Raw genomic sequence first — 22,805 nt, 5'->3', positions numbered from 1 at the left:
CTTAGCATTGCCGTGGGAACTGTTAGTCCCAGGCTGAACCCACTCAGAGAGCTCTGATCTGAGGAAGTAGATATTCACTGAAAAAAAAAACAAAAACTCTTTGTTTCTGGTACAATTGCATTGTTTGAAATCAAGGGGCAGTTTAGGTTTAATATTACTTTTACTTTGGGTGGTTTCAGGTTTATTTACTTGCTTGCATCTGATAGGCATTTAGGAAAACATGGATGAAAGTATTAGATTCTTTCTTTCGATATCCATCACTCTACCTTTAAACATGAATGCGACAAGACATTCTTAAATAACAGAGCCATTATGGGAACTCCTCTGGGAAGCTCCTAAGAATTCAGACACTGTTCAGACAATTTTCACAAGACAAAACCACTGTGGAGCACTTTGGAAACTGGTGTCAAGGCAAGATAAACATTTCCCTATATTTATATGTTAAACCAAGAATCGCAAAATCAATTTCATGCGAAGGCAGGAGATAAGCACCATACAAATGGCTTCAAAAGGAAAGAACAATAAAGAAACTACATTCCAGGTATTTTAGAGGTAATAGAAATAACTGTCTAAAGAGAAGCGAGAAGTATTTATTGAGGAGTACAACTGCACTCTCTAGGATTACACCTGGCTGGTGACAGTGATTAAATGTTCTAAGGCTGCGTAGAGAGATGCTGAGGTTTTAATGGACAAGATACTGATTACATGATGATTCCCAATAGTTTGTTTCCTGCAGTTGCCTGCAACCTGGGGAGAAGTGAAAATAACGCACGCACGTCTGCAGGGTACATTGCATACAAAGTGGAGCAGGTGATGCGCTAAATGAATGATGAGTTTCTTTCTCCCATTCATAAATGTGAGAGTTGCATAATGAACTAATCTGTTTGAAACCAGGAAGTCGGTCTATAGTGCACAATTATTAAAAATGCCAATGAAATACTCAAATTTTCAGTTCAACTTGAAGACTTTCTCCTTTGGTTTCCATTTACAGCCTCAATGTGCCTTGCTACCCACTAGGATCATTTTTTCCCCAGTGGCAGCATTTAAATGTGTAAAATAAGGATCGTTAAGCAAATCAGGGAACAGTCAGGGAAAAATCACACATTTTGAAATAATTTGATGGTATTTATAGTTTCAAAGCTCTGGTGTAGGTGGCTGCTATACAGATTGTATTAAATTTTAGTTCCTCCCCTTATTGTTATCAACACCTTTTATTTTCTTTATTGTTTCAGTTCAGTTGCTCAGTTGCGTTCGACTCTTTGCAACCTCATGGACTGCAGCACGCCAGGCTTCCCTGTCCATCATCAACTCCCAGAGCTTTCTCAAACTCATATCCGTCGAGTCGGGGATGCCATCCAGTCATCTCCTCTTCTGTCATCCCCTTGTCCTTCTGCCTTCAATCTTTCCCAGCATCAGAGTCTTTTCTAATGAGTCAGTTCTTTGTGTCAAGTGGCCTTGGTATTGGAGCTTCAGCTTCAGCATCAGTCTTTCCAATGAATATTCAGGACTGATTTCCTTTAGGATTGACTAGTTGGATCTCCTTGCAGTCCAAGGGACTCTCAAGAGTCTTCTCCAACACCACAGTTCAAAAGCAATTCTTTGGCACTCAGCTTTCTTTATGGTCCAACTCTCACATCCATACATGACTACTGGAAAAACCATAGCTTTGACTAGACTGACCTTTGTCGGCAAAGTAATGTCTCTGCTTTTTAATGTGTTGTCTAGGTTTGTCACAGCTTTTCTTCCAAGGAGCAAGCAGTTTTTAATTTCATGGCTGCAGTCACTATCTGCAGTGATTTTCGAGCTCAAGAAAATAAAGTCTCTCATTGTTTTTATTGTTTCCCCTTCTGTTTGCTATGAAATGTTGGGACCAGATACTATGATCTTCATTTTTTGAATGTTGAGTTTTAAGCCTACTTTTTCACTCTCCACTTTTACTTTCGTCAAGAGGCTCTTTAGTTCCTCTTTACTTTCTGCCATAAGGGTGGTATCATCTGAATATCTGAGGTTATTGGTATTTCTCCCAGCAATCTTGTTTCCAGCTTGTGTTTCATCCAGCCCAGTGTTTCTCATGATGTACTCTGCATATGAGTTAAATAATCAGGGTGACAATATACAGCCTTGACATACTCTCTCTCCAATTTGGAACCAGTCTGTTGTTCCATGTCCAGTTCTAACTGTTGCTTCTTGACCTGCTTACAGATTTCTCAGGAGGCAGGTAAGGTGGTCTGGTATTCCCATCTCTTGAAGAATTTTCCACAGTTTGTTGTCATCCACACAGTCAAAGGTTTTAACGTAGTCAGTGAAGCAGAAATAGATGTTTTTCTGGAATTCTATTGCTTTTTCTAAGATCCAACGGATGTTGGCAACTTGATCTCTGGTTCCTCTGCCTTTTCTGAATCCAGCCTGCACATCTTTAATGTTTAACATCAGGCTCTAACTTTGACTGTAGTTATTCCTAAATAAGAAACACATGAGAAGGGAAATGAATCACAGAATCAGCGACAGGATGACTGGATGTAAATGAAGACTTGAGTGTGAGAGAAGGAGAGTGAAAACAGTTAGAAGTGGCTGAAGCCCATACAAAGAAATGAATTTGAGTCTGTTGAACTGAAGTGGATGAACTTAGAGTCTGTTATGCAGAGTGAAGTAAATCAAAGAGAAAAATATCATATATTAATGCATATAAATGGAAGCCATAGAAATAGCCCTGATGAAGCTATTTGCAGGGCAGAAATAGAGACACAGATGTAGGGAACAGACTTGTGGACACAGTGAGCGAAGGAGAGGTTGTGATGAATTGCAACAGCGGTGCTGACTTATTTACACTACCGTATGTAAAGTAGATAGCGGGTGGGAAGTTGAATAAAACAAGGAGCTCAACCCGGCACTCCATGACAACCTAGGGGGGTGAGATAGGGGTGGGATGGGAGGGAAGTTCAAGAGGGAGAAAGTGAAGTGAAAGTGTTAGTCACTCATATGTGTCTGACTCTTTGGGACCCCACGGACTGTAGCCCAGCAGGCTCTTCTGTCCGTGGGGATTCTCCAGGCAAGAATACTGGAGTGGGTGCCATTCCCTTCTCCAGGGGATCTTCCTGACCCTGGGATTGACCCTGGGTCTCCTGCATTTTACAGGCAGATTTCTTTCCCAATTGAGCCACCAGGGGCGCCCTTAAGAGGGAGGGACATGTGTATACCTGTGGCTGATTCACACTGTAGCGCGGTAGAAACCAACACAGCACTGTAAAGCGGTTATCCTCCAAGCAAAAATAAACTTTAGAAGAGTGGATGATGCAGTTTTCATACCCACAGTCATCCAGTCTGCTGTGTCCCACGTGCTTGAATGTTCACCATATTCCCCACTAACCACTGTCTTGAGCTCTTCACATCTTCGTAGGAGCAAACCCCCCAGGGGAGCAACTACCATAGTTCTGTGAGTTTTCTTCAGTGTTTGTGGGTAAAAAATGGAGTCAGGTGCCAAAGGGAGCATCAAAGTTGAGTCCAGAAATCACAGGAACCCAGCAGAAAGTTCTGTGTGATACTGTTGTCTCTTGTAGAAGCTTCTCCCTACTGGATGATGGAAAGGTGAAGCACAGTTTGGAAGTGAAAGAGTTTATGGTTAATGGACTTTGGCTGGGATTGCAGGGCAGTCATCTCCTTGCATTCCCTTATGTAAGAATATCTTTGTATCATATATTTATGTGAAAATCGGACTCTTTGCAACCCCATAGATTATACAATCCATGGAATTCTCTAGGCCACTGGAGTGGGTAGCCATTCCCTTCTCCAGGGGATCTTCCCAACCCAGGGATCAAGCTTGCATCTCTTGCATTGTAGATGGATTCTTTACGACTGCACGAGGGAAGCCCATACTTGCAAGTATATCGTACAGCAGATGATGGAGCAATGTCATTACTTTTAAGAATAAAAGTAATATGACTCTTTTTGTGTGTGCAATTTACTAACTAAGAGTGGTGGAGTGCCATAGAAAGCATAATTTATTTCATAATGAAGCCAGTCTAAAATGTATAGAATTGAAGTCATAAATACATTTAAGGTGTTTCAAACTGAACTATAATACTTATTACAGAGGAAAATATCAGAGAAAGGATATCGTTTATTAAAAGCATTTTTTTGGCCACACTGTGTGGCCAGCAGGATCTTAGTTCCCCAACCACAGATTGAACCCATGCCTTTGGCAGTGAGAGCGTGGTGTCCTAACCACTGGACTGCTAGGGAAGTCTCTAAAAACATTTTTATTTGTAAAACTTCCGAACATATGTCAAATTAGAGGTGATATTATGGCAAACCACTCAGTCCCATCACTCAGCTTTAGTGATTGTCAACATGTGATCAGTCTTATTTCATCTTAATTCTCAAATACTTTCCCCCATCAGGGGTTTATTTTGAGGCAAATATCAGATACGATAGCAGTTCTTTCATAAATACTTCAGTATGCATCTCTTCCCAGGTGACTCAGTGGTAAAGAATCTGCTTGCCGATGCAGGAGATGTGGGTTTGATCACTGAGTCGGGAAGATCCGCTGGAGAAGGAAATGGCAAGCCACTCCAGTATCCTTGCCTGGAGAATCCCATGGACAGAGGAGGCTGGTGGGCTACAGTCCACTGGGTTGCCAAAGGCTCAGACGTGACTGAGTGACTGAGCACACACACACTTGTGTCTCTAAAAGAAAAGTTGTTCTAAAGCGTGGAACTACTATTATTACAACTAAAACTTAGCAATGATTTTACGAAACTGTTACAAAACAGTTCATCAGATTCAGACTTCCCCCAATTATTTTAAGCATTTCTTTTTGTTTGTTTAAATCAGGAGCAAGTAAGTTCACATCTGTGGGAGCCCATGTTCTTTTAGAACAATAATTCTTTTTTAATTTATTTTTTATTTTTTTTAAATAAATTTATTTATTTTAGTTGGGGGATAATTACTTTACAATATTGTAGTAGTTTTTGCCATACATTGACATGAATCAGCCATGGGTTTACATGTGTTCCCCTTCCTGAACCCCCCACCCACCTCCCTCCCCATCCCATCCCTCTGGGTCATCCCATTGCCCCAGCCCTGAGCATTTGTCTCATGCATCAAACATGAAATGGTGTTCTGTTTCACATATGATAATATACATGTTTCAATGCTATTCTCCCAGAACGTCCCACCCTCACCTTCTCCCTCAGAGTCCATAAGACTGTTCTATGCATCTGTGTCTCTTATTCTGTCTCGCCTATAGGGTTATCGTTACCATCTTTCAAATTCCATATATATGCATTAGTATACTGTATTGGTGTTTTTCTTTCTGGCTTACTTCACTTTGTATTATGGGCTCCAGTTTCATCCATCTCAATAGAACCGATTCAAATGTATTTTTTTTTAATGGCTGAGTAATATTCCATTGTGTATATGTACCACAGCTTCCTTATCCATTCGTCTGCTGATGGACATCTAGGTTGCTTCCATGAAAATAATAGCAAACGAAGCAACAGACAAACAATTAATCTCAAAAATATACAAGCAACTCCTGCAGCTGAATTCCAGAAAATGAGAACAATAGTTCTTAAAAAGAGGAAGATGCCTTTTGAGCCTTGGAGTTCACTCGTGTGGATTCTCCTGACGGTCCCCCCTTATCTGGATAGATTTGGTATCTTCCTTGAAGACGTAATCCTCCCTTCGGTATTTTCCTCTGAAGACTCTTTCAGAACAAGAAACCTTTTGAGGCACTTTCTTTTGCGAATCCTACAGAGGAAATAAAACTCTAAAGTAAATGGTGACCCAAGAGTCCAATGACATTTAATTTGAGCACTTAACGTTGATGTGGTGGCCACAGCTACCGTGAATCTAAAGTGTGTTTTATCTATTTTATCTTGTCAAAAATTTCATGACTTTGACCTTTTCTTTTCCCACAACCTATACATATATAGTAGGATTTTAAAAGTATTTTTGGCAATCAAGATTTTCTTCTGATCCTTGTGTGAAAAAAGAAACACTGATAATCTTGAAAAAAGCATATGTTAACTTCCTTTGAATTCTTTAGATCAGCTAAAAGATGAATTTGCCATTTTAAGAATATAATATTGCAACGATCTGTCTTCAAAGTGAACCCATGCTGGAATACATTTTTATCTTAGGAAATTTATATTTTTTTAAAGGAAACAGCAACCAAACTTGGAAACCAGTGTGTACCCAATGTATCAGGTTTTTCAAAGAACATGTCTCAAAAAATAGAGCTTTTGATTTTTTAAAATGATCTCTGAAGTCCCATCCTGAAATACATAAATCAACAAATTGAATTTTAATGGAAAATCAAGGGTGTTTTTCAAAGGACAGTTGAGTGCAGCTTTGAAAAATGCAAAGACAGAGAATTATCAGCCTGTTATAATGGCATTGACTTGACACTAGCGTTTTTATGTTTAAGTAAGAAAGGATATGACATCAAGGACAAATGAGGAAAGCAACTTGTTTAAAAACACAACTGGCACCTTCCCCCACCTGTGGACTTTCTCATCAGCTCGTTGAACCACCTGCCGGAGCCCCAGCTACCAGAATCATAATCACAGCATTCTGCATCCATCTCATTTCAGTGTAGCTGTGCATTCATGCCCAGTCACTTCAGTCGCGTCCGACTCTGTGCGACCCTGTGGACTGTAGTCCTCCAGGCTTCTCTGTCCATGGGATTCTCCAGGCAAGAATACTGGAGCCCTCCTCAGGGGGATCTTCTCAACCCAGGGATCAAACCCATGTCTCCTGTGTCTCCTACATTGCAGGTGGATTCTTTACCTCTGAGCCACCAGGGAGGCTAGTTGCCTCTAATGAAATAGAAGATGAGGCCACCATGTTGTAGAGCTCATTCAGTAAAATGTTCTAGAATTCCTCCCATCACTTTGTAATATAGTGTTCAAAATATAAAAACACATGGACCTCATGTGCATTAACTCTCTGCAGAGTAATGCTGGGAGACTGTTATTTTATTGTTCCCATGTCCACTGGGAGGACCTGAGACGGTGAGGCTAGATGGGTGGCTCGTGTTGCAGTTGATGGAAGGGATATTCCTCAGGTTTGGATATTAGCTCTAAGTCACATGTGTGTTCCACCTCGCTGTGCTGAAAATTCATAAGAAAACGGACAAATTTAAAATGGAAAAGTACAGTTTCAGACCATGCATCTTCCCTTTGAGTGGGAAAAATGGAATATATCAGTCAACAAGCAGGAGAAAATTGAGAGTAATTACTAAAGTGTCAGACAGTGAAAATGGCAAACATCTTTTGGGGTGTGATAAGGGCTTTATATTTATGTTTGTTCCTCTATATCTTACTCCCCTGTGTCTTCTTTCTGTGGGGAGAAAAGGTCATCACTGTGGCTGTTTGCTAAGTTTTTCTGCCTTGAATAATTACGAAGAATATATAGTCATTGAGAAAGGAAGTTATTTTCTAGGTAAGGCTATGCCAAGACGTCGTAATGAATAAAGGACATTATATCTTAAATTTTGATGAATATAGATAACTGAGTAATATGTCGTGTGTTATTATGCCTTAATTCTGGGTGTGTTTGTATTTCATTTATCATCATTGGAGATATTTAGGTCCTGTGTATACAGGGAGGATAAAAAAGAGAAACAGTACCTATCTTTAATTTTCTTTCCTTCTTTTTTTTTTTTAACTTTTGGTCACATGCTACAGCATGTGGGGTCTAATTCCCCGACCAGGGATCGAACCTGCACCCCTGCATTGGAAGGCAGAGTCTTAACCACTGAACCACCAGGGAAGTCTCTACCTGTCTTTTTTTTTTAAAACCCACCACCTACTTCTTGAATCATTGGCTTTGTTTCATCCACATTATGGCCTGGAATTTTTACCTTTTTGTTCCCAGTGTAGTTTAGCTTAGGGATTGTGGTTTGCTTACATAAAGTATACTTACTTTCTAAGCATACTTAATTTTCAAAAAATTTCCTGAATTTGGGGTTCTATGGAGTAGGGATTTCATTTAATAAATTGAGGACTTCTCTGATGCTCCAGTGGTTAAGACTTGTCCTTCCACTGCAGGAGACATGGGTTCGGTCCCTGGTTGGGGAAATTCTGCATGCCACGTGGTACAGACCAAAGGAAAAATGAAGTTGGACCCATCTGGGATTCTTATACTTGTTATTGAAATAAAATATCTTTAAAACAAACTTATGGTTGCCAGGGGGAAGGGATAGTTAGGGACCTTGGGAAGGTCATACATACACTGCTAGATTTAAAATGGAAAATCAACAAGGCCTACTGTAGAGCACAGGGAACTCTGCTCAGGGTTATGTGCCAGCCTGAATGGGAGGGGCGGTGAGGGGAGAATGGATATATGTGTATGTATGGCTGAGTTCCTTCGCTGTTCACCTTAAACTGCCACAACGTTGTTAGTCAGTTATACCCCAGTACAAAATGAACAGTTTAAAGTTTGAAAAAAAGAAAGTATCCTTATATTCTTGCTTCAGTAACATATGATGTTGCTTGATGCAAATTAAAAAATTTAAGCTTTTCATCCTTGGAATAATCATGGTGGAAGTGTCGACCCCTCAGTAGGGTCTTCTGCAGAAATTTCACTCTGCTGGTTTTCTAGCCCCATTTGTTTCTAGGAATTACTCTGTTTGGAGCCCCCTGTCCTGTGTAGGGTCAGTGTATGAGTTTGCCTTCTTCCTTGATCTGGGGTATTCTTGTGGGTTCTGCTGGTCTGATTGGCCACCAGAGGTGTGGTAACCCCCAAAAGATTTTATGCTAAAGAAGAGGGTTGAACTCAGTGAATTCTGTGATTACACATTCAATTTACACATTTTTGAGATGAGCCCGTCTTCCATTTTTAGCCATATTTATTTCATTTCAACAAATGGCTACTTCAGTTAGTCTGCAACTTAAAAAGAACACATTTGAAATGCTTTTTCATTTACACTGCTGTGTACTCATCTTTTTGGAATGTACTTACAGTACTGAAACTACTATTATTTAGGTTCTTTTCTACTAAGTTTTTTTCCACATTTTACTCCTTTTTGTTGTTCACTTATTTCACATGGTCGTTCAATATGAATCATTTATTATTTTTAATTTCTTCTATAAACATTTAGCTAATTTCTATTCCTTTTAAACCTTCTTTAAAGAAATATAAATATTTGACTTCTTTACTCTTCATTTCTCCCTCTACATTTTTAAAGATTTCTATTTTGTTATTCTAAAGGTATTTGCATCCTTCATAGTTCTTGATTTTCTTTATATTTGACACCTAGCTTTCAGAATTTTTCATTCATGTTCTTAACTTTTTAGTTTATTTTTTAATAGTTCTGTTTCATTTTACTTGTTTTAAACAACTCCTTCTCTTTTCTTAAATAAAGTTACATTTTAAAGGTATTGACAGTAAAGTAGTGAGACTGTAGAGGGTCTTGTGAGGGTCCACATTGTGGTAGGAGGTGGCTAGGGCTTTCCCCTACTTTATCTGTCCCCGGAGCTATTCTTCCTATTCTTTTGTATAGATTTTCACTCTTTTCTGATATAAATGTTACAGATATTTCTCTGGGATGCCCAGACTGATAGGATAGTTACCCTGTTTAGGATATTTGTGATATTTATAAAGTGAAGGTGCATGTGAACTTATAGTACAGTGTTGTTTGAATTTGCACATGATTCCATTTGTAGCCAAAAATATGTTGAAAAGCTATGTGTTATGACAAAAATAAACAGTATTTGCAGCAGCGGGAGGTGAAAATAAACAAGACTTAAACTTGTAGATGTCGGGCTTCCCTGGTGGCTCAGAGGTAGAGAATCCACCTGCCAATGCAGGAGACGCAGGTTTCATCCCTGGGTCAGGAAGATCCCCCGGAGAAGAAAATGGCAACCCACTCCGGTATTCTTGCCTGGGAAATCTCAGGGACAGAGGAGCCTGGCGGGCTACATTCCATGGGGTCTCAAAGAATCAGACATAACTGAGTGACTGAACAACAACAAAACTTGAAGACAGGGTAAATCTTGCTTGCAAGGACTCAGTTGATTTAGGAAACTGACAAGAGACACTGGTTTCTTGATAAATATGCCTGGGGCTTGAGGAATGTAGCCCTGTCTGTCCCTGAGGACAGATTCAGGATTCACTAATTCTGTGTCAGAGGTGATCTTATGAATCATAATAACCATGGATGAAGGGGCTGTACGTTCTCAACAGATGTGACACCAAAGGCTGTGTGCAAAATTTCCAGCAATACTTCTGCAGTGGGTGGTCTCTCCTGAGCCTGCCCTGGTTTCATCCACTTGCTTTTTCAGCCTATCTTAAAAGTTTCATCCCGTGGTTCTGGTTTTTCCTCATACCTCTTGGAGTTAGGCAGGACCAACCAGATGTGGCCAGGACTGGAGTGATGCCTGATGGAGACTTTAAGCCTTGCCTCTATGGGATGGGCCCATCGGGAGAGCAATCCAGGACTGTTACATTGATTGAAAACGAAAGTGTTAGTCGCTCAGTTGTGTCCGACTCTTTGCGACCCCGTGGACTGTAGCCTGCCAGACTCCTCTGTCCGTGGAATTCTCCAGGCAAGAATCCTGGAGTGGGCAGCCATTCTCTTCTCCAGGGGATTTTCCCGGCCCAGGGATTGAACCCGGGTCTTTTGAATTGCGGGCAGATTCTTTACTATCTGAGCCACCAGGGAAGCCCCATTACATTGATTAAAAAACAAAAATAAAAACCTAAGAAGAAAAGATATTCCTTTCATTAATAGAGTTCTGACCTTGGTCTTTCTCATAAATCCAGGAGAGGGGCCAGAGGGTTGCTGTGTCCCACTAGTCTGTCTAGAGTAAACCAGGGAAGCCGTTTGGGAAGGTGAGAAGTCCCCAGGTTAGTCAGGTCACAGTGAACTTCTGGTGGCAAGGTTTGTCCCTTTTAGTGGACCCGACAGTTCCTTTGGATTCTCTTTCCTGTTCACCTGCCGTGGAGGACTCAGTGAAGGGGGAGCAAGGCCCCTGGTCGGGCTCCCCCACCGACCATCCCACTGACTGCAGTCCCCGCGAGGGTCAGACGGCAGCCCCACTGCTGACTTTCTAGGCACCGCGTCCTTCAAAGTCCCCAATTCCCTCAGTGACCCGCCTTGTGGGCCCCGGGGCTTCTCCTCTGCTTGAATTGCCCTGACTCCTGCTCCAGGAGGATGTCCTAGTTTAGGAGTCGCTGAGACTGCCTGCTTTAACTTGTGCAACACGCAATCTCGTATTAGACAGAAGGTGATCGCGGCCCCTCGGATGTAAATTGAATGACTGACAGCCCTCTAAATGAGGCTGACCGTAGCGTTCTCTAACACCTGATAGATTTTCCAGAGTGAGCCTCAGTGGTTGCGACTCTTTCCGAAAATATAGCTAGGTTTTTCCCCAAAGGAAGGGAAACTCAGAGAACTAGATGAAGCAAAACCAAGCATTTGATTTAATGTAGTCAAGGTTTTAGACTAAGGCCTTCCTGTCTCCATCATTAGGGAAATTTGCAGGAAGAACTGTTGTTGGTTCTTCTGTTGTTACTCAGTCACTAAGTCATGTCCAACTCTTTGCGATCCCATGGACCGCAGCACTCCAGGCTTCCCTGTCCTTCACTGTCTCCCAGAATTTGCTCAAACTCATGTCCATTGAGTTGGTGATGTTATCTAACCATCTCATCCTCTGCTGCCGCCTCTCCGTTTGCCTTCGATCTTTCCCAGCATCAGGGTCTTTTCCAATGAGTTGGCTCTTTGCATCAGGTGGCCAATGGATTGGAACTTCAACATCAGTCCTTCCAATGAGTATTACAGGTTGATTTCCTTTAGGATTGACTGGTTGGATCTCCTTGCTGACCAAGGGACTCTCAAGAGTCTTATCCAGCACCACAGTTTGAAAGCATATTCTTCAGTGCTTAGATTTCTTTATGGTCCAACTCTCACATCCATACATGACTACTGGAAAAACCACAGTTTTGATTAGGACCTTTGTTGGCAAAGTGATGTCTCTGCTTTTTTAAATTCTACTCTCTGTCAAATACCCAGATCCTGGCTCTCTCCATAAATATCTATTTCTTCTCCTCTTCGTAGAGTTCCCCAAGGGCTGGTCATAATCTTTCTCAATATTTAAATTATTCCTGATGCTGCAGATATCTGGACACATTTGGATAATCTTTTAAACACTATTTATTCATTATAGAGCAATTTATTAAGATATTAGAGTGCTTGAATTGGCTGTGGGATTAACAGTGCTTCACTTGCAATTTTTGAGTCAGTAGAACACTACTTCCCCAAGGGCAATTCTGGAATGCAAATACCAATGGTGCATTTTTATTCCTGGGGCAGACTTCTTATCTTGTCTATTTCTTGGCTGTCACGTAGATCTAGGGGGAGGGGTGGAAAGCCTTTAGTTGGTCATCAGGTATTTTCTGCTGTTTTGTATTTAAATCATAAAAAGAAATGAGACTCTTTCCTATTTAAAAATGACTCCTAGAGGTTGAAGCACTAGAAATCCTTAGGGATATTTGTCCTCTGGAATCTTATTGATTATCAGCTTGCAAAAACCTTGAAAATGACTAGTTCTCTAACACACCAAAGTATCGGAAATACATATTTATACTAGATGAAAAAAATGAATGATGAAATTATTTTAAAAATATGTCATCAGTTTGACTTTTCAGTTTAATTTTAAGGATGTCATTAGAGAAATGTGAAGTATAATTTTCAGATTTCATTGGAAAGCTTTAACAAATTAGATGAATGGTAAGAAAAGCCATCAATTAGAGTAGAACTTACAAAATTGTTTTGTTAACTGTCAGAGAAGTTCCCATCTGCGGTTCTATTTTTCCTGATAATAAGTGCCAAGGAAACTGAAAATCGCATTACAAAAATTGCTTCTTGTTCTTATACTTGCCTTAAAAAGAGTCAGACTGTATACTCAATTGTTTCACAATTGCAACAGTACTTTCATGTGCCTCTCTGATACTCTGTCTTGTGAAATTAAAGATTTAAAAAGGAAAATGGGTTGAAAGACTCTACTGTAAGGTCATAGCACTAATAGGAGTTCCAACAGGATCGCTGGTTATTCTCCAAATTTATACACGTGTGTGACAAGAGGCTCTCTACTGTCGAGTTATGCAATCTCTCTCAGTATTGATTTCTTACATTTTATTTTATGCTTTCGATAAAACCAATTTTCGAGCATACTGCTGAAGCATATTGGTTTCTTCAGATCTGCAGTGAGGACAAAGGTCAGATATCTTCTGTGTGTGGTTATGCGAGTGAGCATTTGTATGAAATAATTTATTTATATATCAGTTTTCATAAAATTTGTGTGAATTTTAGAGGCATCTGAGAAGTAGCTTGAAAATGAAGTCACCAGACAGCCCTTCCCTGGATGATAAATTTAGGAGTGAAATATAGCAGGGAATAAAAGTCTTACTAATGAAGCTTAGTAAGTAGTGAAAACAAATAGAGAGTTTACTTCAAAGTGTGTGAGAGATTCTGCAGTGTTCATCAATCTATCATGGTTTCATTGGCTGGAAAATAACATGTGGATGAAACCCAGGGAGCTTACTAATGACTCTGGGTTGTTAATTCCTCTTACAGATCCATTATGTGATGTTAGCACATCACATCAACCATCAGAGTGATCAGATGGTCCTCTGATCTGATTACACTCCCTTCTATTTATGTAACCTTATTTAGTTTCTTTCTTTTTTTTTCATTTTTAAGGGATTTCATTATTATGTTATTATTCATGCTAGCAGAGTAATAAAAGTATACTGAATTTTATAACGCTTGAGACAATATTGCAGAGAAATATTGCATCCAGTTTTATCTTTGCAATGAAGCTCTTTTGAAAGTAGGTCAGAAATTAGCATTTCATTTAAAAATATCACTTAAGTGTTGAAATGGCACATGTGTGAGCCTGACAGTTCATGTAATGTTTTTGCTTCCACAATGTTGTTCCCCAAAGGTAACCACTATTAACAGTTTTCCCTCAGTGATTTCATAATTTTTCTAAAATCTGTATTAATTATGGGCCTCAATTTTCACATGTGGCATATATAATTGCACAAATATGTATTTGCATATATTTTGATTTGTTGTTGTTCAGTTGCCAAGTCATGTCCGACTCTGCGACCCCATGGCATGCCAGGCTTCCTTATACTCACTATTTCCCAGAGTTTGCCCAAGTTCATTTTTTGATATATTTAGGGCTGTTTTTTTTTTTTTGAAGTATAGTGCATATGCAAATCAAATATGAAGAAAAGTGGATTTCTTTCTTACCTTTTTTTTTTAATTAGGAAGAATGATGAATGTCACCACCTGCACTTGAAGTTTTTCAGAGTTAAATAATATTTCATGATTTGTGGAAAAGTTTGGAATTCTTAATAGTATTGCTTAGATGAGAATGAGACTTAAATTACAGTGTTATCAGAGAGAAAGCTATGGACGTTTACATATTAATTAAGAAAAATTGAGATGAAATAGAAGTACTTGAATTCTTGAGAATGCAAAAAGGAAAAAAAACCCAATTATATCCATTTCACATATTTGGATAACCTAAATTAGGGGAATATAAGGGCCCTAAAAATCTTACTCAACAAGCAGGGATAATGCAATGTCTCTAACAGAATGAAAATTAATTAGGACAAAAGGAAAATTCTCAACAACTGCACAATAAAAGATGAAGGAGAGGTGAATTATTAGTAGAGATGAACAGGATTTAAGTTTGATATTATTGGTGTTGGGGTTGTTCCAATATACTCATGTGATCACAGGTTTTCTTTAAAGAAGGCAGAGAAGCTAAAATTGGATGTAGGAGGTTTGGTTCCATTGTCTTAGGATGGTAACTGGGTGCTAGGATGCTACCTTAGCTCTTCAGAACCTAAGTTTCCTCCTCAGTCAAAAGTGAAAGTGTTAGTGGCTCAGTTGTGTCCAGCTCTTTGCAATCCCATGGACTGTAGCCCGCCAGGCTCCTCTGTCCATGAAGTTATCTGGGCAAGAATACCGGAGTGGGTAGCCATTCCCTTCTCCAGGGCATCTCCTGGACCCAGGGATCGAAGCAGGGTCTCCTGCATTTCTGAAGGCAGATTCTTTACCATCTGAGCCACTAGGGAAGCCCCCCGCAACAGTCAAATAGGTGTACTCTAAGACCTTTTTGTGAAATTGTTACAAAATGAGACAGACTTCCTTTCCAGCCAGTTGGCCTGCAGGAGTCATCTGTGTCTCCATTTCTTTCTTGCGCTCCATGCACGTTACAGATGCTGCTGCACTGACCTCCCGTGTTACACGTTATGCCCCTCGTCAGATTCCACAGCCACAGCAGCATCCAGTGCAGCAGACCCTTCTCTGCTCCTTGAAACGTGTTTTTCGTTTGGCTTCGAGCACTGGTTTCCATCCTGACTTCTGGGCCTTTCTTTCTCAGTCACCTCTGCTCATTTCTCCTCGGTGATGGAGGACCTAGCACTCAGTCTCACGGCTTTAAATATCACTGATAAGAGGATGACTCCAAATTTAAATCACCAAGCTGATTCCTTCCCTGAGTGCCTGACTGCAAATCCCACTCTTTTTATTTCTGCCATTTTTAAAGTAAATTTTTATTTTATATTGGAGTGTAGTTGATTTGCAATGCCATGTCAGTTTCAAGTGTTTAGCAAAGTGATTCAGTGATACATATACATATACCTATTTTTTAGATTCTTTTGCCATTTCGGTTATTACACAATATTGAGTGGCATTTCCTGTGTCTATACAGTAGGTCCTTGTTGATTATCTGCTTTACCTGTTTATTTATTATCTTTTTTTGATATGCTCACTTGGATAAACACTTGAAGCTTGATTTCTCCAAAATGGAGCTCCTGGTACAACCCCAGTAAACCTGCTTTTCCTCAGTCTTCCTCACCTTGGTAAATGGCAGCACCATCTTTCCAGCTGTTTGGTATAAAGCTTTTGGGTTCACCCTTTACTCTTTCTTTCAGAGACCATGTTCTAATCACTAGAAAGTTCTGTTGGTTCTACCTTAAACTTATCTTGGGAATCAAACATCTCACTGTTTCCTCTGCTGATTCCCTGGCCTGATCATACCTTGCCTGGATTATTGCAGTAGCCTCCACACTGGTTTTCCTTCTCTTGATCCTGACCTCTTTTCAGTCTGTTCTCAACACCCATCAGGTGATCATAGTAACATGAATCAGCTCATGTTCCTTATTTGCCCCCAAACCTCTTGCTCCATCTCATTCAGAAAAACCGTGAACTCCTTCCATATTTACCCACCCCTTGGTTGCCTCTCTGACCCTCTCTCCTATTTATTCTCTCTCTTACACACTCCACTCTGGTAACACTGGTCTCGTCACTCCTCAAACAAGCCAAGTGTATTTCTGCATGAGAACTGTTTCCTCTGCTGTTTCTTCTCCCTAGCATGCCTCCATCTCTGAAGCTGTCTGTAGACATGGCTGTTAAACGGCAGGGATGTAGTAGACGGAATTCAAGGATCACAGGGGTCGTTGAACCCTTTGGACAGCAAGGCTTTTCTGTTTCTGAAGCTTTACCTTTATTATAATTAATGGAGGAAATTCGTTGTAGACCGTATATACAAATGTGAGTTTCACTTATTGGAGAGTAGCTCAATTGCAGCTGGTGAAAATGGAAACATTTCTTTTTGTATGCAAGTAGTTCTTAAAACTGCCTTTTAACACTGAGTACTCAGTAATAACTGACTTTACTTGGAACTTTACCTCCAGTAGGTACATAAAATCAATGCAAGTGGGTCTGCTTAGGCCTGAGGCCAGGCTGATAAACACGCCTCTGTCCACGGCCATCAAAGTGAGACAGGTCCGTGCTCACTGGGGGGCCCCCATGGGGACTGATGGCTCCCTGCCTTGACCTTCACCCGTGGAGTTCTCTGGGTAAGGGAGATGGGGGATGTTCCTTGAAGTGCCTCTTGCCACGCCTCCTCCTTAAGGAGGTTGTTCCGGTTAATTTAGAAGAACCTGAGAGCATCATGAAGCACAGATAGAAAGCCACTATTCTACATTGTATTTCTAGAATAACGATTACTTCTCGAACATCTTAGGATGGACTGACTTTTCTTCTTGAATTTGGGAGCAAAGTACTTTCTTGTTCTCCTGATTTCTCCCCTCCAGCACCCCCTCTCCCCAAATCTGTAAAAAAGTGGGAACTAAATATTTCTTGTAGGGATGTGTAATATTCAGCAGAGGGGATTTGTGAAGTCACAAATCTCTCTAGGGTTTATTTATGAAATGACTTGGGGACCTTACTCATTTTAGGGAGGCTGGCTATGAGGGACCTGGAGCCAGTTAGTGACTTGGGGGACCAGGAGAACTGTTCAGCTATTGTTTCCAGTAGTAGTAGTGGTGGTGCTCAGTCGCTCAGTCGTGTCCGACTCTTTGGGACCCCATGGACTGTAGCCCATCAGGCTCCTCTGTCTGTGGGATTCTCCAGGCCAGAATACTGGAGTGAGTTGCCATTTCCTTCTCCAGGGGATCTTCCCAACCCAGGGATCGAACCCGTGTCTCCTGCATTGGCAGGCTGATTACTTACCACTGAGCTACAAGGGAAGCCCTATTTTCCATAGTAGCATTACATTGTTTAAAGACAAGTGTCAGAAAGAAGAGGAAAAAGTCTGTCCTGAAGAATATGATATTAAGAATATGATCTTCTTAGGGAGAAAACATAGTTTGGTTGCCAGTCATCACTGTGTTCTGTCATTAATGCATTTTATAAGATTCCATGACAAGTAGAAGAGTGGATTCATGGCCGGAATGACCATCGATCAGTGATCTTTCATCCGTTTCCTCCAGCTGAGTGACAACACTAAAATTTTTTTCAGAAGGGGTTTTTCCAATATCTGTGGTAGAAAGCTAATGATCACACCGCCTTCTTGAGAGAATAGTCACTTCTGCAGGTAATGGAAAATTTACAGCCCTAAAACTTTTCTGTGGCCTCTATCCAGCAGTCGTTACCCCAGCCAATATCCTGTCACTGTTAATTAGAAACTATTTGTCCGTAGCTGATTTGTCCCTCTGTGGAGCTCCTTCAGCAGGACAGGGGGCAGGGACACAGGGCAGTCAAGGCCGTGGCTCAGAAGAGAACAAGAGTTGGTTTTCAAAGGACCCGCAACAGGCTAAGTGGTGACCCAGGTTCGTCTCCCTCCGTTATTGCTGTCAGGCTGCAGCGCTAATTAAAAATCTCTGTCGGCACAAATGTGTGTTTGGTGTCCTCAGATAGGTCATCTCTGGGAAGACTGACAGATCAAAGCTGCCGTCACAAGCCTTTCACTCGACTGTCTTCACGCGTTCATTGATTTTTAGCCCTAAAAAAAAAATGCCAAAGTTCTGTTCTTATTGGACCCAAATGTTGCTGAAGAAATTTGACTCTAGCCTGGAAATGTTGCTAATCATCTGAAAAAAAGCCAGGAAGGCCACGATTTCTGGTCTCATTAGTGACTAAAGACACACGGACATCATCACTGTGATGTAGTTGTTTATCTAATGATTTTCAAATCCTATTTTTTTCTGAAGCTTCAGCAGAAAGCCCTTTAATAGTTTTATCTTTTGAAGATAAACCTGATGGTCTATCAATGATAGAAGATAAACCTGATGGTCTATCTAATTATGAGATTTGCAATATTTTGCAATTGATCTATGTTTGCAGGATGGTGGTAGATGTAGGAGAAGTTAACAGATGATGCTAAAATATAAAGTTACTTTAAAAAAGTTCCATCACTCTGTGACATAAATATAAATCAACAAAAATGTAGCAGTGGATTTTAAGTACTAACATTAGTGAGTTAATTGCTACTCCTAATGCTCTCCTTTGGGGCTTCCCAGGTGGCACTAGCGTTAAAGAACTTGCCTGCCAATGCAGGAGACATGAGATGTGGGTTCTATCCCTGGTTCAGGAAGATCCCCTGGAGGAGGGCATGACAACCCACTCCAGTATTCTTGCCTGGGGAATCCCGTGGACAGAGGAGCCTGACAAGCTACAGTCCTGGCAGTCTGCACATCCTTAGGGTCGCACAGAGTTGGACACGGCTGAAGTGACTTAGCACACACATGCTGTCTCTTGTAATGGCCTGATGGGTTTTGAGGCAAACATTCAAGGATTGTGTTAGATCATACAGTGAAACTTTCATAGCTCATGGTATCAATTACGGTGTGTAATTCTATTGGGAGACCCTTGGTCATACTTGCAAACACGCTTGCTGCATTTAAAGATGCTAAAAATAGGAGTTGTTAGTATCCTTCCCGCAGAGTCCTCCGTGAGCTGTTTGACAGTCTGGCACTCGGGAGCCAGCATCTTGAGGACATTTGGAAAATGGTTAGTGAGTCTTCACAGCAGACTGACAAGAAAATGACCCTGCAAGTTGATCTCTGAAGAGATGTGTGAGTCATGCGTGTACAGAGAAAGATCACTCTCTAGCTTGGCATCTTACTTGCCAAGAAATAAGGAAAATAAATGAGGGAGAAGAACAAAACTGGGCTTGTCCTGTTTAAACTGATATGAGGGCTGGAAGTTGTTCTTCATGAAAAATGGAGCACAAATAAATGCAACGTGGCCAAGAAAACTGGACGGATTTGCTTGCACACGTGGGTTTCTTATTGCGGCTCCTTCTCTTGCTCTTGGGCGTGTGGACTTCAGTAGTTTGGGCTCGCGGACTCTAGAGCACAGGTTCAGGAGTGGTGGCGCTCGGGATGAATTGTCCCTCGGCATTTGGGATCTTCCTGGATTGGAGATCCAAGCTGTGTCCCCGGCACTGCAAGGTGGATTCTTAACCACTGCACCACTAGGGAAGCTCCTTAAACAATTTTTAGAATAACTTCCTCTGAGATTACTCTATGAAGAGGAACCAGGCATTAGTTAGCATTTAATCGTTTGTTTTTGATAAAAATTATAGACTATAGACTCCAGTCTCTCCTATCTGGTAGCTAAAGGCAGTGTTCCACCTTCTTCCATGTAGTTGAGAACTGGGAATAGCAATGAGATGACAGAACATCCAGGAGAAGAGGAGACCTAGGCGTCTGCCGTTGGGATCACAGATGATTGTCACTGTTTGCAAATTGCCCAGAACATGGGTCATTCCTCTGTATTGGGGCTGCCTCACTCTCTGCTCTTTTGGTTTCCTCTGATTGGCCCTTGGGCAGGTTAGTTTCATTATATTGTATTTCTGACATTGAGCCTTTCATAGTTTCTCTAAGATAAATAGGAGTTTCTAGCATTCCCTGGTGGCTTGCCTGCCAGTCCAGGAGACCTGGGTTCGATCTCTGGGTCGGGGAAGATCCCCTGGAGAAGGAAATGGCAAACCACTCCGGCATTCTTGCCTGGGAAATCCCGTGGACAGAGGAGCCTGGTGGGCTACAGTCCATGCGATCTCAAAAGACTCAAACATGACTTAGTCACTAAACAACAATAACAAGCAAGCACATCTCTGCATATGTGTGATTGGGCATTTTTATGTATAGACGTTAATTTTTACTGGTGACCTTGTTTATGACTTTATTACTGAGAAAATACAAGCAGTCAGAAGAGAACTTCCAGAGGTTGCCATCATCCTGTGTGTCCACCCCGTGCCCGTCCATCTTTGAGTGAGTGGCTGAACCCTCTCTGCCTCCATCTCTGGCCTTGCACCCTAGACCCCCCTTCCTCTGCTCTAGAGCGTCAGCCCAGCATCTCCACTTGTCTCCTGCATCTCTTCACTGGTTTTGTTCCTTCTTCGGAACAAAGGTGAAGAGCTTGCGGTGGCATTTTATGCCCTGAACCAGGGGTCTCCCGATGTCCTGTGACCTCGAGGTCGCCTTGCGCCCCGTGCTCGGGTGACATCACCTTCCTGACTGTGTGTCGAGCACCCCCAGCTGGTGGTGGTTTCAGAAGATGTTTGTTCGCAGGGCCTTCTGCCTTCAAAGACTACCTCTCCCCCACTCCCTCAGCCTTTGCTCAAATGCCACCTTCCCACTGAGGCCAAGTTCAGGTTTGTCTTCTTATTTAAATTGCAGCCTCCCCGCATTGCATCAGACTCCTGGTTCTTCCCTTGCCTGCAGAGGTTTACTCCATAGCCTCTGTCACCATCTCTCCTGTTAGGCATTTAAATTTTTGTTGTCTTGTATTCCAGCCTCCAACCCTCCACCCCATGCTGAGACAAGTCCTGGCAGAGAAGCTTCAGTGTACGATGACTCCATCACCAGCACCTAGAGACGCCCAGGAGGCACTCAAGCAACATTTGTTAACTCAGAGAACTGCGCTTTAGAGACAAATTACCAGCTTTCCCCAGTCGCCTTATTTGGTAGCTGTTCCATGTTTCCCATTTGCGTTTCGTAACTCGGAATAATTCAGTCCTTCTCCCATGGTTCTTAAAAAAACAGGATCATAAACTCTTTAAGTAAAATGAAGGGAAAGACCTTTGTATTTATTGTGATGTCTTTATTATTTAGTCCATATTTATAACCCCAAACCACTTGCATTTTCTTGAAATGTTCATTTTAAACACTTTTTTTTTTTCCCTGTAAAACACACATTCCCAGAGACACAACAACAATAAAAACACAAGACAAACAAAAGGGGGAGCCAGGGGTGAAAAAGAGCTTAGTTAGTGATCCCGGGCAATGAATGAGCCTGACTGCGTCTTGGAAGCCAGATTATTCCCTGCTGGTGTCTTGGTGCCGAGGAGGGCGCATCGGCTCTGCCTGTGCGCTGGCAGCTCTGCTCTACCCTAGATCAGGAACGCGTGCAGAGGAGAGCAGGGAGCAGAGGCTTTTATCTGGGTGACTCGAGTGAAGTCACCCCACACCGCTTTCCACCTGGTTTACCTCTTTCCCCGAGGTCGCGCTTCTGTGCTGGAGTTAACGTGGCCAGGCGATGCCACAGCCAGCAGCACGAGAAAACGGAGCAGTGTGTTCACCAGGGTCTGGACGGAAGGCTTTGCGATTCAGATCCTCATGACAGCCCAGCGTGTCTGCAGGGGATGGGCTCGGGGGCCAGTAGCTGGTGTGTTTTCTTTTCCATTATGGTTTATTACAGGCTGTTGAATATAGTTCCCTGTGCCAGACCTCATTGTTTATCCATTCTGCATATAATAACTTGAATCTGCTGAACCCCAACTCCCAACCCACTCGTCTCCTACCCCCACCCCTTGGCAACCACAGTCTGTTCTCTGTGTCTGTGAGTCTGTTTCTGTTTCACAGACAGGTCATTTGTGTTGTATTTTAGGTCCCACATAGATGTGATATCATACAGTATTTGTCTTTTTATTTCCTTTTAAAAAATAATTTCCTTTATTTATTTTGGGTGCACTGGGTCTTTGTTACTGTGTGCGGGCCAGTTGCAGTGTGTGGGATTCTCACTGCAGTGGCTTCTCTTGTTGTGGAGCAAGGACCCCGGGGCACACAGGCTTCAGTAGCCGTGGTGCATGGGCTTAGTTGCGTGTGGAATCTTCCCAGACCGGGGATCGAACCCGCGTCTTCTGCATTGGCAGGCGGATTCTTTACCACTGGACCACCAGGGAAGCCCCCTTTCTCTTTCTTACTTTGCTGAATATGATAATCTGCACTGGTATCCATGTTGCTCAAAAGGCATTGTTTCATCTTTTTCACGGCTGAGTAATATTCCATGGTATACATGTACTGCATCTTCTTTATGTAATCCTCTGTCAGTGGACACTGAGGTTGCTTCTGTGTCCTGGCTACTGGAAATAGTGCTGGTATGAACACAAGGGTGCATGTATCTTTGCAAATTACAGTTTTGTTTGGATAAATGCCCAGGAGTGGGATTGCTGGCTCACATGGTGGTTCTATTTTCAGTTTTTTGAGGCACC

General features: G+C 41.8%; 1 long non-coding RNA gene across 1 annotated transcript in view; it reads left to right on the top strand.

The window, feature by feature from the left end:
• The window catches only part of LOC145534656 (uncharacterized), a 68,788-nt gene extending 47,395 nt beyond the window's left edge, over positions 1-21,393 (top strand). Inside the window, exon 2 of the long non-coding RNA XR_014074850.1 lies at positions 21,108-21,393. This is a non-coding gene — a long non-coding RNA (uncharacterized LOC145534656). The remainder of the gene's footprint in view (positions 1-21,107) is intronic.
• Positions 21,394-22,805: the final 1,412 nt, after the last annotated feature.

This window comes from Giraffa tippelskirchi, chromosome 14 (assembly GCF_054371585.1).
Source record: "Giraffa tippelskirchi isolate mGirTip1 chromosome 14, T2T-mGirTip1v1.2.pri, whole genome shotgun sequence".
Lineage (NCBI taxonomy): Eukaryota > Metazoa > Chordata > Mammalia > Artiodactyla > Giraffidae > Giraffa > Giraffa tippelskirchi.
The sequence above is the reverse complement of the archived record's forward strand: the minus strand, read 5'-3'. Positions and strand labels throughout refer to the sequence as shown.